Genomic DNA, 13,034 nt, shown 5'->3' on the forward strand with positions numbered 1-13,034 from the left:
AATGCTTTCTCAAAATCTAACGAGACTAGAGCGCATCGCATGTCGCAAGCGGCGGCTGTAGCTATGATATCTCTATATGCACTTAACGTCTGCTGTATGTTTCTAGAGTTCCCAACGCTCGTCTGGTAGGCCCCCGTGACAGTACTAAGTACCGTACTGAATCGCTGCATCATGACCCGCGCGAATATCTTATAATCGGTATTAAGTAACGTAAGCGGTCGGAAATTGTCGACTGTCTTTCCCGCTGGGGTTTTGGGTACCAATACCACTATGCCTTCACAGAATTCCCTTAAGATATCACTTCCAGCCTTTAAGATATCATTACAGACCAAGGTCAACTTTGGAACTAAATGGTGACGAAAGGTTCGATAAAACTCAGCCGGTAATCCGTCGGGGCCAGGCGATTTATTCTGTGGGCTCCCTCGAATGGCGTCCTCTACTTCATCTTCAGTTATGATTGCGGCTAGGCCGTCTGCTTCTGCCGTGGTCAATGTCGCAAAACGGCGTGCCAGAAGGACTTGCTGCGCCGCCATATCCACTGGGTGTTCCGTTAACTGTGCTGTGAAATGTTTATAAATCTCGTTTCGTATGTCGCGCTGTTGGTTTAAGAGTCGACCATCTGCAGTGTACAGTTCTGTCAATATCTTTCTGCGCCCCCTTTTCTGTTCGCGAATAACATGATACATTGATGTCGTTTCGTCCCGTACAGCGTTTTGCAGACGTGTCCTGACTTTACAGCCTTTCAATTGCTTCCGTTTGAGGGTTAGAATCGTAGCCTGTATTCTTTTAATATGCGTACGATTTGCTATTACTGTTGCATCTTCTCGATATAAATCTCTTAAACACTGAAAGCAAAATTCCAGGGTTTGCTTCTGCCAGGCACATCGATCTCGGGAATAATTCTTCATCGCTTTTGTTAAGGCGGGTTTCGCACATCTTACCCACCACGTAATGGCAGAATCGTACGCGGGAAACTTTCGTTCGCATGCTGCCCACGTATTGCGGAAGACTGTGTGACACCCGGGTTCTGGTAAACACGCTACATTTAGTTTCCAGGGTCCCCTTGCCCTGTACGTCCCTTGTTTGGCTAAATTGACGGTACATATATATGCCACATGATCTGTAAAGACAGTCGGCCATAGCTCTGCCTGCAAAACATGTTCCCTCATATTTGATAATGCGTAGATTCTATCGATGCGGCTAGCTGAGTGGCCAGTAACGAATGTGAATCCGGGCCTGTCACCGTGTCTAAGCTCCCACGTGTCTATTAAATTCAACTCTTCAATGAGAGTGCGAAGCTCGGCGGACGGATTGAAGTGCGGCATCTGGTCTTTGGGACTGAGGACACAGTTAAAGTCACCAGCGAATATAAGTTGTTCTGAAGGTGGTGAAAAAAGTGGCACAATGTCATCTTTAAAAAACTCTGCTCTCTGTCGGCGTCTCCCAGAGCCGGATGGGGCGTAGAGATTGATAAATCTAGTAGTATTGATAGTAGTCGCTATACCTCTGCCAGACGCCAGGCGCTCGACATGTGACATCACTATCCCTTCCTTAGCCATGATCGCGGTCCCTGGATCGGTGCCATGTCCAGGATTAGCGACGGCATTGTAGCCTGTGATACGGTCAAGGTTAATATTGGTCACTTCCTGCAGCATGATGAGATCAATGTCAGCGGCATAGAGAAAATCTTGGAGATTTTTTAAGTTTAGTGGGCTACTGATCTTATTGATGTTCAATGTCGCAATTCGGTAAGCTTGCAAGGACGGCATGAGAAACAGAGATCTAGTTGACAATAAGCCGAGTATGGATGTTAATGGCGAACATCATCTAAAAGAAGTCTACGTCATCAGCCACTGCGCCGACGCCGGCGGTAGCCGTTTGTTGCTGGTGGGACACATCAGCTTGAGCTTCCGATAACGGACTATCTGGACGTCGCCGATCCTTTACGAAATCTTCTGCCCGACCACCCTCTTCCACGTCCTCCGACCAATCACACACGAACCTGTACGCTTGCATACCGCAATCCGAGAGCTTGGATACGTCAGATACAGGGTTCTGATCCATTGCATCTGTTATCGCAGGGTCGCCTGAGGGTAATCGCCCGTGATCAGTGTCCGATTCGTCCGTCCGGGATTTTTTTGTCGTTTTGCTGGTTGCCGACGACGGTGGTTCAGTCACTTCAGTCAGTTTCTGTCGTACGTGGTTCGCTTTTTCACGCAATATTGGCGCCTTTGCTTCTGCCCCTTGATGTGCTAGCCGGCGTTTCTTCTGTGATTTGGGAGACCGCGGGGGCTGGTGGCCAGCCAGCTCGTTCGACTCCACCCGGTCCACGTCGGACTTGTCGTCTCGAACCGGAACGCCCGCCGGAATACTGTCGGTGTCCGGTTGGTGCCCCTGCTCCGAGTGAGTATTGCCCCCCTTCGAGGTGTGTGAAGAAGGAACAGTTGGTACGTCGTTCGTATCCATCGGCGTGACGCCTTCCTGCACTTCGCGCAGACTCTCAAGCGAAACATCGAAACTCGGTTCCGAGGAAACGTTAGCCCGGGCGGCGGCGACGTAGACGTCGGGCCCTGCTGCTCACGCTCACCGGCCGGTATTTGCGCCACGCGCCGTTGGACACATTGAGCACGGATATGTTCGGTGGAACCACATCCCGCACAGGTTCTCGGCTGCCCATCATAAATCACAATGGCTCTGTAGCCACACACAGTGACGTAGGACGGAATGTGCTTCAACATATCAATCTTCACCTGCCGGACACAGTTTAACACCGGGAAAATGTGCATATTCGACCACTTTTCTGCCGTATTGCTGATGACCGTTCCATATTCCCTCAATTTAGCATTAATTTGGTCAGCGGATATTTCAAAGGGTAATTCGAATATTCGAACAGTTCTGACTCCAAGACCGGCAAGCGATACTCTGACATCACCAACATTGCCGTCAGAATGGTTAAACTTTAAAACTCCTCCACAAGATTGAATGACCTGCGCGCATTTCTCGGGTCTCAACAATTTTAGGTAGACCGTACTGCTGACGATAGATAGGTGAATGCCAACCATATCATCAATAGTGATTTTCATAACGTCTCTAATGAATAACTCAACTTCAAAGGACTTCGGTCGTGCATAGTGCGGGTCAAAACTCAATTTCAATGTATCTTTCCGTATAAGTTGATCCATTATAATCGATGGCAATTCATCACTCCACACTACAACAACGCAGCAAAGCGCACACTTACCAAACAGCACGCGACCGCCACAGGCGAGAGCGTAAACAACCTGCGTCCGACCGCTACGGCCGCTGCCGGCTGACTGCGACTGAGCTATACCCCCTTTCACGATCTTTCTGTTCCCATAACTTAAGGAACAATATTATACTCTGCCTGGCTAAAGACGTCTAATCAAGCAAAATATTGCGTAATCATTATCTCTCAGTTATATATTAGCATTAAACGATATAAATATCAAAAATACTAGACACTTCGCGCCTGGAGAAAGTGCGAGTCGGCGCCTTCACCTTAATGTCAGAACGCGAAAATTGCACTAGTAGCATTTTTCAAGCAAGTTCTGTTCGTCCGTTCTCCGTAATCGTTTGGTATCTGATTAAACTGACATACTCGCCTATGGCTTTCGTAAACGAAAATTTCATTGTGACCCCGACGTGATTTGAACACGCAACCTTCTGATCTGGAGTCAGACGCGCTACCGTTGCGCCACGGAGTCGACGCTGCTTGGGTCTTGTCATGAATAGGTTCCTCGAACACTTACTGTACCGTTCAAACCTAAGAATTAATGACAGTAGGATCCACGAGACACTCGTCCCAGATGTACTTGCTCTGGCGGGGGTGTAACTCAGTGGTAGAGTGTCTGCTTCGCATGCAGAAAGTCCTGGGTTCAAATCCCAGCTCCTCCAATTTTTGTTTCTCCGTGCAGCAGTACATGAAAACTTTTGCCTATCATCATATTCTACAAAATTCAGTGTACAAGATTCTTCCCCCAAGCAAGTGGATTTCGTACAGTTCGACCTCATGGCGGGAGGACGATGACCTGCAAGACCCTGGGCTGCGATCCCCCCCATTGAAATGTTGCTCCAAAGCCTTCGATATGGCGTGCAGGGTGCATCTCAAACATGTATTTGCAACTCACAGCGACAATCGTCATTTGTTTTTTTCGAGATACTGAAAAATGAAGGGGGCACCCGGGATTGAACCGGGGACCTCTCGATCTGCAGTCGAATGCTCTACGACTGAGCTATACCCCCTTTCACGATGTTTCTGTTCCCATAACTTAAGGAACAATTTTATACTCTGCCTGGCTAAAGACGTCTAATCAAGCAAAATATTGCGTAATCATTATCTCTCAGTTATATATTAGCATTAAACGATATAAATATCAAAAATACTAGACACTTCGCGCCTGGAGAAAGTGCGAGTCGGCGCCTTCACCTTAATGTCAGAACGCGAAAATTGCACTAGTAGCTTTTTTCAAGCAAGTTCTGTTCGTCCGTTCTCCGTAATCGTTTGGTATCTGATTAAACTGACATACTCGCCTATGGCTTTCGTAAACGAAAATTTCATTGTGACCCCGACGTGATTTGAACACGCAACCTTCTGATCTGGAGTCAGACGCGCTACCGTTGCGCCACGGAGTCGACACTGCTTACGTCTTGTCATGAATAGGTTCCTCGAACACTTACTGTACCGTTCAAACCTAAGAAATAATGACAGTAGGATCCACGAGACACTCGTCGCAGATGTACTTGCTCTGGCGGGGGTGTAACTCAGTGGTAGAGTGTCTGCTTCGCATGCAGAAAGTCCTGGGTTCAAATCCCAGCTCCTCCAATTTTTGTTTCTCCGTGCAGCAGTACATGAAAACTTTTGCCTATCATCATATTCTACAAAATTCAGTGTACAAGATTCTTCCCCCAAGCAAGTGGATTTCGTACAGTTCGACCTCATGGCGGGAGGACGATGACCTGCAAGACCCTGGGCTGCGATCCCCCCCATTGAAATGTTGCTCCAAAGCCTTCGATATGGCGTGCAGGGTGCATCTCAAACATGTATTTGCAACTCACCGCGACAATCGTCATTTGTTTTTTTCGAGATACTGAAAAATGAACTTGCACCCGGGATTGAACCGGGGACCTCTCGATCTGCAGTCGAATGCTCTACGACTGAGCTATACCCCCTTTCACGATCTTTCTGTTCCCATAACTTAAGGAACAATATTATACTCTGCCTGGCTAAAGACGTCTAATCAAGCAAAATATTGCGTAATCATTATCTCTCAGTTATATATTAGCATTAAACGATATAAATATCAAAAATACTAGACACTTCGCGCCTGGAGAAAGTGCGAGTCGGCGCCTTCACCTTAATGTCAGAACGCGAAAATTGCACTAGTAGCTTTTTTCAAGCAAGTTCTGTTCGTCCGTTCTCCGTAATCGTTTGGTATCTGATTAAACTGACATACTCGCCTATGGCTTTCGTAAACGAAAATTTCATTGTGACCCCGACGTGATTTGAACACGCAACCTTCTGATCTGGAGTCAGACGCGCTACCGTTGCGCCACGGAGTCGACGCTGCTTAGGTCTTGTCATGAATAGGTTCCTCGAACACTTACTGTACCGTTCAAACCTAAGAAATAATGACAGTAGGATCCACGAGACACTCGTCCCTGATGTACTTGCTCTGGCGGGGGTGTAACTCAGTGGTAGAGTGTCTGCTTCGCATGCAGAAAGTCCTGGGTTCAAATCCCAGCTCCTCCAATTTTTGTTTCTCCGTGCAGCAGTACATGAAAACTTTTGCCTATCATCATATTCTACAAAATTCAGTGTACAAGATTCTTCCCCTAAGCAAGTGGATTTCGTACAGTTCGACCTCATGGCGGGAGGACGATGACCTGCAAGACCCTGGGCTGCGATCCCCCCCATTGAAATGTTGCTCCAAAGCCTTCGATATGGCGTGCAGGGTGCATCTCAAACATGTATTTGCAACTCACCGCGACAATCGTCATTTGTTTTTTTCGAGATACTGAAAAATGAAGTGGGCACCCGGGATTGAACCGGGGACCTCTCGATCTGCAGTCAAATGCTCTACGACTGAGCTATACCCCCTTTCACGATCTTTCTGTTCCCATAACTTAAGGAACAATATTATACTCTGCCTGGCTAAAGACGTCTAATCAAGCAAAATATTGCGTAATCATTATCTCTCAGTTATATATTAGCATTAAACGATATAAATATCAAAAATACTAGACACTGAAACACGTATGTAACATAGCAGCGATGGCGAGGCATTGTAGCATCTGTGACCAGAGAGTTTGCGCTTGACCGCGCAAGTGTTGCGAGCGGTTCTCAGTACTCTGTTATCAGTCGTTGCGAGTCTGTAGCTCTGTGTAGTCGTGCAGTGCTGTACGCTAATAGTCGTCATGCAGAGCGGTCGGTCAGTAGTAGCAGCCCAGTGCGGTTGTGTGATGTAGGCGGTCGGCAACACTGGTGAAGATGGTGAATGAGGTATACTATTAATTAATATAATCATTAGATAATGTAAAAATCTATTTACTGTAATTATTCTCCAACAAGTCCCCCAATAATAATTTTTATTTCAAAAGCATTTTTCAAAAATTTAATTTTTTATTGAACTAAAGATTTCGTTGCACTTCCCATTTCATTCCACTTCTTTTGAAGAAAAATTTCAGTAAATTCACAGAAAAAAGGAATATTATTATTTGCAATGCAGTTCCTCCAAGCCGTGCGCAGAAATAAGAGCAGAAATTTGACATCCAGTTATTCTGAGGTAAGACTTTAATTCTGATTGTTTTACACAGGGCCAAAGACCGATGTTTCGGTTTAATTGAATTTTCTTGTCACTGAATGGACTTTAATTTTTTGGTGAAGAATTTATATTTGAGTCAGATTGCGAATTTCACATTTTTGTTCCCATTGTCAGTACATTTCATTGTGGGCAGGTTACGCATAGCGCAATGTCCATTAGTATTCTTAAATAATATTGTCATTCATGTAAAAATTTTGTGGGGAGGTTACACTCGGCTCCCATTTCTATTAAGTATTGTCATTCGTTTTCCTTTTAATAATTACTGTGGGGAGGTTACACTTGGCGACACCCAGTCCAGGATCGTATTTCGTTGAGAGTCTTTTGAGCGACAGTCAGATATCTGCTCTTATTTGCTTAGATATAATTAGGATTTGGCGCAACGCTTTTACTAATCTTGTGACTTTCCTTCTACAGGTCAACGGCAATTCGTTGCTCTATTGTATTTGTGTGTTGCTTTTGCATTTGTGCTTATTGTTTTGTGAATAATTGTGACTGTTGTTAAAATGCCGCGAAAGACTGTGAATAGTGTATCGCGAGGTATTATGAACGAAATAAGCGAATTAAATAACTTCACCAATAATACTAGTGACACGCAGTGTAATCATGACAATCCTGCGTCCACTAACAATCAGTGCATTCCAACCACTAATGATGACTTTCACCTTAATGATGAACAAACGAACTCAATTGTCTCGTCTGTTAACTTGACGACAATTGATGACGCAGAACGCTCTATTGTAATGAGCGCTGCCGAGCTTAACACAGCCGATTTGGAAAACTCAAGTAACGTACAGACAAATTTGTCTAATGAAAATGAACAGGATACACAAAGTACGACGGATTTATTTAATTCTGAAATAGTGAGTGACAGTGTAGGTTCGACTGATAGTCCTTTTTGTAAGTTGCAAAATGACCAAATGGTCACACAAAGCGCGACAACTGCACATATACCACCACACAGTACTGAGAATGCAACAGCTACTTTTGGGTGGGATCAAGTTATGGCATTTTTACGACAAATGGCTGAAAAACAGGATAATGATTCCAAACGCTTAAATGAAAAACTTGACAATAATAACAAAAAACAAGACAAACTTAGTGAACAAATTAAAGCCATTGCCGCGCAAAATTATGATAATAGAGGACAATTACGTGTGGATACTAAGACTTGTGCTAATAACAGTAATGAAGAAGTTGGCACTGTTGCACAAAAATTAGGTAGCACACGTGTAGGCACAACAGAATCACATAAAGACAACATTAATGCAGTCACTGAACAATGTTCAGCAAAGGCAACACTGATACACGAAATTAATGCAGCCACTGAAGAATGCCCTAAAAACGAAGTACAGATTCGCGACGAAATTAATTTAGAGTCAGTGGAAGTTTCACACACTCCGAATACGGAAGATGACGAGAAATTTGCACGCCAGATCAACCAAATTGACGAAAGTGTTACAGTAACAGAGTTGAAAACTATTTCAGTCACCAATACGTCACAGAATCCGCCACTTTGCGAACATTTGTCAGACTCGCGCAACGCGTTTAATGTGAGCAATTTACAGCAACCACGCGACTTAAAATCTGAAAAGCTACGCAACTTGAAGTACGAAATGACACAGACAAACAGATTCACAGTCAAACCCGAACGTGTTATCAAATTCACTGACGAGAACGTTGATTATAAGCAATTTGCATTTGTAAGAAAATGTAAGGAATTTAATAATGGCAGAACACAGATACACGATTTGCGCTGTATACGACAATTTGTTTTTATGCTTTCACCGCTATTACCTGTAATGCAGAAGCTAGCTTTGAACCAGATGCGACAATTTATTTTTGTATTTACAACAGCATTGCCTATAATGAAGAAACTAGAATTAGCAAGAATACAGCAATTTATTTCTGAATTTGTACCGCCATTGCGTATAACGCAAAAGCTAAAATTTATTTGCAGTGCGTAATAGACCTCAGGGGATTCATTACGCTTTAATGAATATGTGCCGTAGCGAGCATAGGGCCCCGAGCTGTAGTAGTGCTGTTTCATCTTTAGTTTTCTGCACTGCTGCCTTTTCTTCTACTATCCTTTATATCTATCAAAACTGCTCTTTAACTATTGCTCTACCTAGTATTAAGAAACGAGTAATGAAAACCGGATATGAGAAATATTTTACCGAATGTGACAATTTTCAGTAGGCACTCCAGAACCAGCGTAATTTTAATAACGGATAAAATCGTAATCATCAGTATGTATAAAATTAACAGCAAGCGCATTTTTGGTAACAATAGACCTTTACACCACAACAGCATGAAAGTCAGCCGGTTAGCATACGTAACCAACAATGCAGTCTACAAGGTCAACCAAACTTTAATGTTCCGCCGCGTGCGCATATAGCCCAAGATCCAACAAATAGTAACGCGCGGCAACAAGGAAACAATTACGTACAAAGAAGACAGTATTTCAATTCCTATCGCAATACACCGTATAGGAATGACTATCACGACAGACGTAAAAACGATGAGCAGAATTATCAGCGTACATATAATAACAGTCGGTCTCACCAGCAACAAAATAATCAACAAGGACCTATTCTCATGAATGAACCCGACAGTAGGTACCATCCAGAACGTAATACGTCTGGAAGAAGTAATAGGACAGTTCAAATAGTCGAAATGCCACAACATCCTCCTAATAATAATAACGCGTCAGATAGAATCTGACTAGATACTGCACAGATCGCATCTTCCAATAATACAAGCACTACTTTAGACACGCAAAATGTTGTTCATGAAAATGTAATTACTTTTGACGACATCAGAGACACTCTTTTACAGGAAAGACCAGTTATTCAGAAAACCATTTCACATCCTGTTATCGAAATTAAAATTGGTTCATCGAAATTCTCAGCAGTAATTGATTCCGGATCACCAATATCAGTAATAAATGAGGAGACTTTCAATGAGTGCAACAAAGAGAATACCTATCCGACATTACCTTTAGGCAAAACAAAAGTGAAAGGAGCAGTACGGAGTAAAGGAGTAGACGTTAAATTACAGACGCATTTATCATTTTGTATCGCAGGTCACACGTTTCACTCTAACTTTTGGATAGTTCCTTTATTGACAACAGACGTTATTTTAGGCACGAATTTTCTGGTACAACACGACGCAGTTATCGATTTTCAGAATTCTTATTTAATGTTAAAGGATGAAAATGTACAACTTGCTTTAGAATTTCAGCACTCATTATCTGCGGAAGAACAAACAATCAACCGCACAGAGGTCATTTCCGCAACACGTGACATAGACTGTAATCCCACATTGTTAACGGATACGTACGTACACAACTATAATACTCCAGACGAAATGGACTACGACGTAATACAAATGATTTCCGATAAAGTTAGACAAAGCAGTGCAACTACAGACGACGAACGAACGCAATTACACAAAATTCTTTTACAGCAAGCTCCAGTTTTTGACAACATTCCTGGTACTATGTCCGGCTTTATGTATGAATTTCAAGTCAAACCGCACGACACATTTAAAGCAAAGCATTATCCTATTCCATACATTCACAGAGAACAGGTTAAAAAAGAATTGCAGGATATGCTTGATCAAGGAATTATTGAACCAGCAGTTAGTCCGTACATAAACCCGCTACATATTGTTAAGAAAAAAGATGGCTCACTTCGCCTTGTACTTGATTCACGTCACATTAATGACATTATTATTAACGAAACAGATCGACCACAGACACTAGAGGAACTTTTACAGAAATTTCATGGTACAGCTATTTATTCTACACTAGATTTGAAATCGGGATTTTGGCAAATTCAACTTCATCCGAACTGCAGAAAATATACAGCTTTTCTCTGTTTCGGCGACTGTTATCAATTTTGCAAACTACCGTTCGGCTTAACTATTTCTTCTGCAGCTTTTATTCGCGGTTTGAACACTATACTTCCGACAGAACTTAAAGACAGAATTACGACGTATGTAGACGACATTCTTATCGCAGAAGCTAACTGGTCCGAACACAATCTGATTCTTGAACAACTGTTACAAACTTTTCATGCACAAGGACTTACAGTTAATCTTAGTAAATCGCACTTTGGCAAAACTTCCATAAAATTTCTTGGACACGTAATTTCAGCAGAAGGCATTGCACCTGATCCGGAAAAACTTCAAGCTCTACGTGACATTACCGTTCCTACGACGAAGAAGCAATTACGCAGTTTTTTGGGCTTAATTAACTTTTTTCGTAAATTTATTCACCATTCTGCTTTAGACACGCCTAGACTATGCCAATTAACAGGTAAAAACAGTATTTGGTCGTGGGATAAGCAAGCACACTCTGAATTCATGAACCTGAAACATGCTTTGTTGAATGCACCACTTTTATCGCACCCAGATCTTACCAGAAATTTTTCCATTGCCACTGACAGTTCCAATACCGCTTTAGGCGTACACATTTTCCAGGAAATTGAAGAAGACGGTTCTACAGTAATTAAAAACATCGCATTTGCAAGTCGCATTCTATCACCTGCTGAACGAAATTACTCTGTTACAGAATTGGAAACATTATGTGTTGTATGGGCTTTTACGAGATTTAGGCACTTTCTTTATGGCAGACATACCACCGTTTACACAGACCACAGAGCGATACAATTTTTACTTTCGGCTAAACTCACTCACGACAGGTTAAGCAGATGGAAACTATATTTACAAGAATTTAATTTTACGATTGTCCATATTCCCGGCACACAAAATGTTATAGCAGACGCACTATCGCGTTCTCTCGGCAACAATCAGCAAGACGTAGCAACCAACTTCTGCAAAACAAATTTCAGCGTCATGTACATTCAGCAAGTTGCATTTGAAAACTTTATTTCATCGTCATTACAGGACATAGCACAAGAACAAAATAAAGACAACGTGTGGAAAGAAATTAAACACCTTTGGCTAGATATGAATAATGTAACGATTAGGAACCACTACACTGTACGCAATGACATTCTGTTTCGCCGCTCTCATCCTGACAGCAACAATTGGTTATTATGCATTCCTGACGAAGTGGTTAACAAATTAATTTGGTACACTCATTTAAGCTACGCACATTACGGAGCACGAAAATGTTTTCTTATACTGAGACAGAACTGTTATTTTACTAACATGGAAAAACGTATACGACGAGTTTTAGCGTCTTGTAAAATCTGCCAGAAAGCTAAATCAGACACCACTTCACATATTCCTCCTTTATATCCCATTATACCTGTTAAATTAAGACATATGGCCGCAGTAGATATTTTTGGTCCGATTCCCAGAACTAACAGAGGTTTTTGCTACATTTTTGTCGCTGTTGAGCTCACTTCAAAATTTGTTACTTTCACTCCATTACGCAAAGCTACTGCTAAAACTGTTTCGAAAGCATTTGTAAAACATTTTCTATCTCATGTAGGGCATGTAATGAAAGTAATTTCTGATAATGGATCACAATTTCGTAGTAGCGTATGGACACGCATGTTACGAGCCAGAAACATTTCTCCGATCTATATATCCAAGTACCACGCTTCTTCGAACCCTTGTGAAAGATTAATGAAAGAAATTGGTAAACTGTGCCGAATATACTGCCACAAAAGACATATTGATTGGGACACACACATATTCTCATTCCAAGATGTAATTAATTCCATTCCAAATGAATCCACTATGCTATCTCCGTCTGTTATACTGAAAAATGCTGAACCACCTAACAAAATTAAAGAATTAATAACATTTCCTACATCTCGTCGATTACGACACCACGAAATAATTGACATTGCGCTGAACAACATCAAACGTGCCGCAGAGCGCCGGAGAAGACAGCAAAAACAGGTTTGTACACGCCGCGTCTTTCACGTTGGACAGAAGATACTAGTACGTACACACTATTTATCCAGCAAATTAAAAGGTAAGTGCCGTAAATTTGAACTTCTATACGCAGGTCCGTATCGGATTCGCAGCATCCCTCACCCCAATGTTGTACACGTCGAAACTTTGAGAACTAGAAAATCGAAAGGCAATCACCATATCTCAAACATTAAACCGTTTATTGAGTGAAACCACTGTATGATTCAACACACTATGATGCCATTTACTAATGCAATTATTTCACGTGACTAATTACTGATGATTATCGTATTTTTTCTT

General features: G+C 42.4%; 8 non-coding genes across 8 annotated transcripts; 3 read left to right on the forward strand and 5 right to left on the reverse strand.

The window, feature by feature from the left end:
- Positions 1-3,653: 3,653 nt before the first annotated feature.
- On the reverse strand, positions 3,654-3,725 carry Trnaw-cca (transfer RNA tryptophan (anticodon CCA)). Its single transcript has one exon. It is a non-coding gene; the product is annotated as a tRNA-Trp (tRNA).
- A 118-nt stretch (positions 3,726-3,843) lies between these two features.
- Trnaa-cgc (transfer RNA alanine (anticodon CGC)) lies at positions 3,844-3,915 on the forward strand. The gene has a single exon. It is a non-coding gene; the product is annotated as a tRNA-Ala (tRNA).
- A 276-nt stretch (positions 3,916-4,191) lies between these two features.
- Positions 4,192-4,263, reverse strand: Trnac-gca (transfer RNA cysteine (anticodon GCA)). Its single transcript has one exon. It is a non-coding gene; the product is annotated as a tRNA-Cys (tRNA).
- Positions 4,264-4,581: 318 nt separating this feature from the next.
- Positions 4,582-4,653, reverse strand: Trnaw-cca (transfer RNA tryptophan (anticodon CCA)). The gene has a single exon. It is a non-coding gene; the product is annotated as a tRNA-Trp (tRNA).
- Positions 4,654-4,771: 118 nt separating this feature from the next.
- Trnaa-cgc (transfer RNA alanine (anticodon CGC)) lies at positions 4,772-4,843 on the forward strand. The gene has a single exon. It is a non-coding gene; the product is annotated as a tRNA-Ala (tRNA).
- Positions 4,844-5,508: 665 nt separating this feature from the next.
- Positions 5,509-5,580, reverse strand: Trnaw-cca (transfer RNA tryptophan (anticodon CCA)). The gene has a single exon. It is a non-coding gene; the product is annotated as a tRNA-Trp (tRNA).
- A 118-nt stretch (positions 5,581-5,698) lies between these two features.
- On the forward strand, positions 5,699-5,770 carry Trnaa-cgc (transfer RNA alanine (anticodon CGC)). The gene has a single exon. It is a non-coding gene; the product is annotated as a tRNA-Ala (tRNA).
- A 276-nt stretch (positions 5,771-6,046) lies between these two features.
- On the reverse strand, positions 6,047-6,118 carry Trnac-gca (transfer RNA cysteine (anticodon GCA)). Its single transcript has one exon. It is a non-coding gene; the product is annotated as a tRNA-Cys (tRNA).
- Between the last annotated feature and the right edge of the window lie 6,916 nt (positions 6,119-13,034).

Source organism: Schistocerca serialis, chromosome 4, assembly GCF_023864345.2.
Source record: "Schistocerca serialis cubense isolate TAMUIC-IGC-003099 chromosome 4, iqSchSeri2.2, whole genome shotgun sequence".
Taxonomy (NCBI): Eukaryota; Metazoa; Arthropoda; class Insecta; order Orthoptera; family Acrididae; genus Schistocerca; species Schistocerca serialis.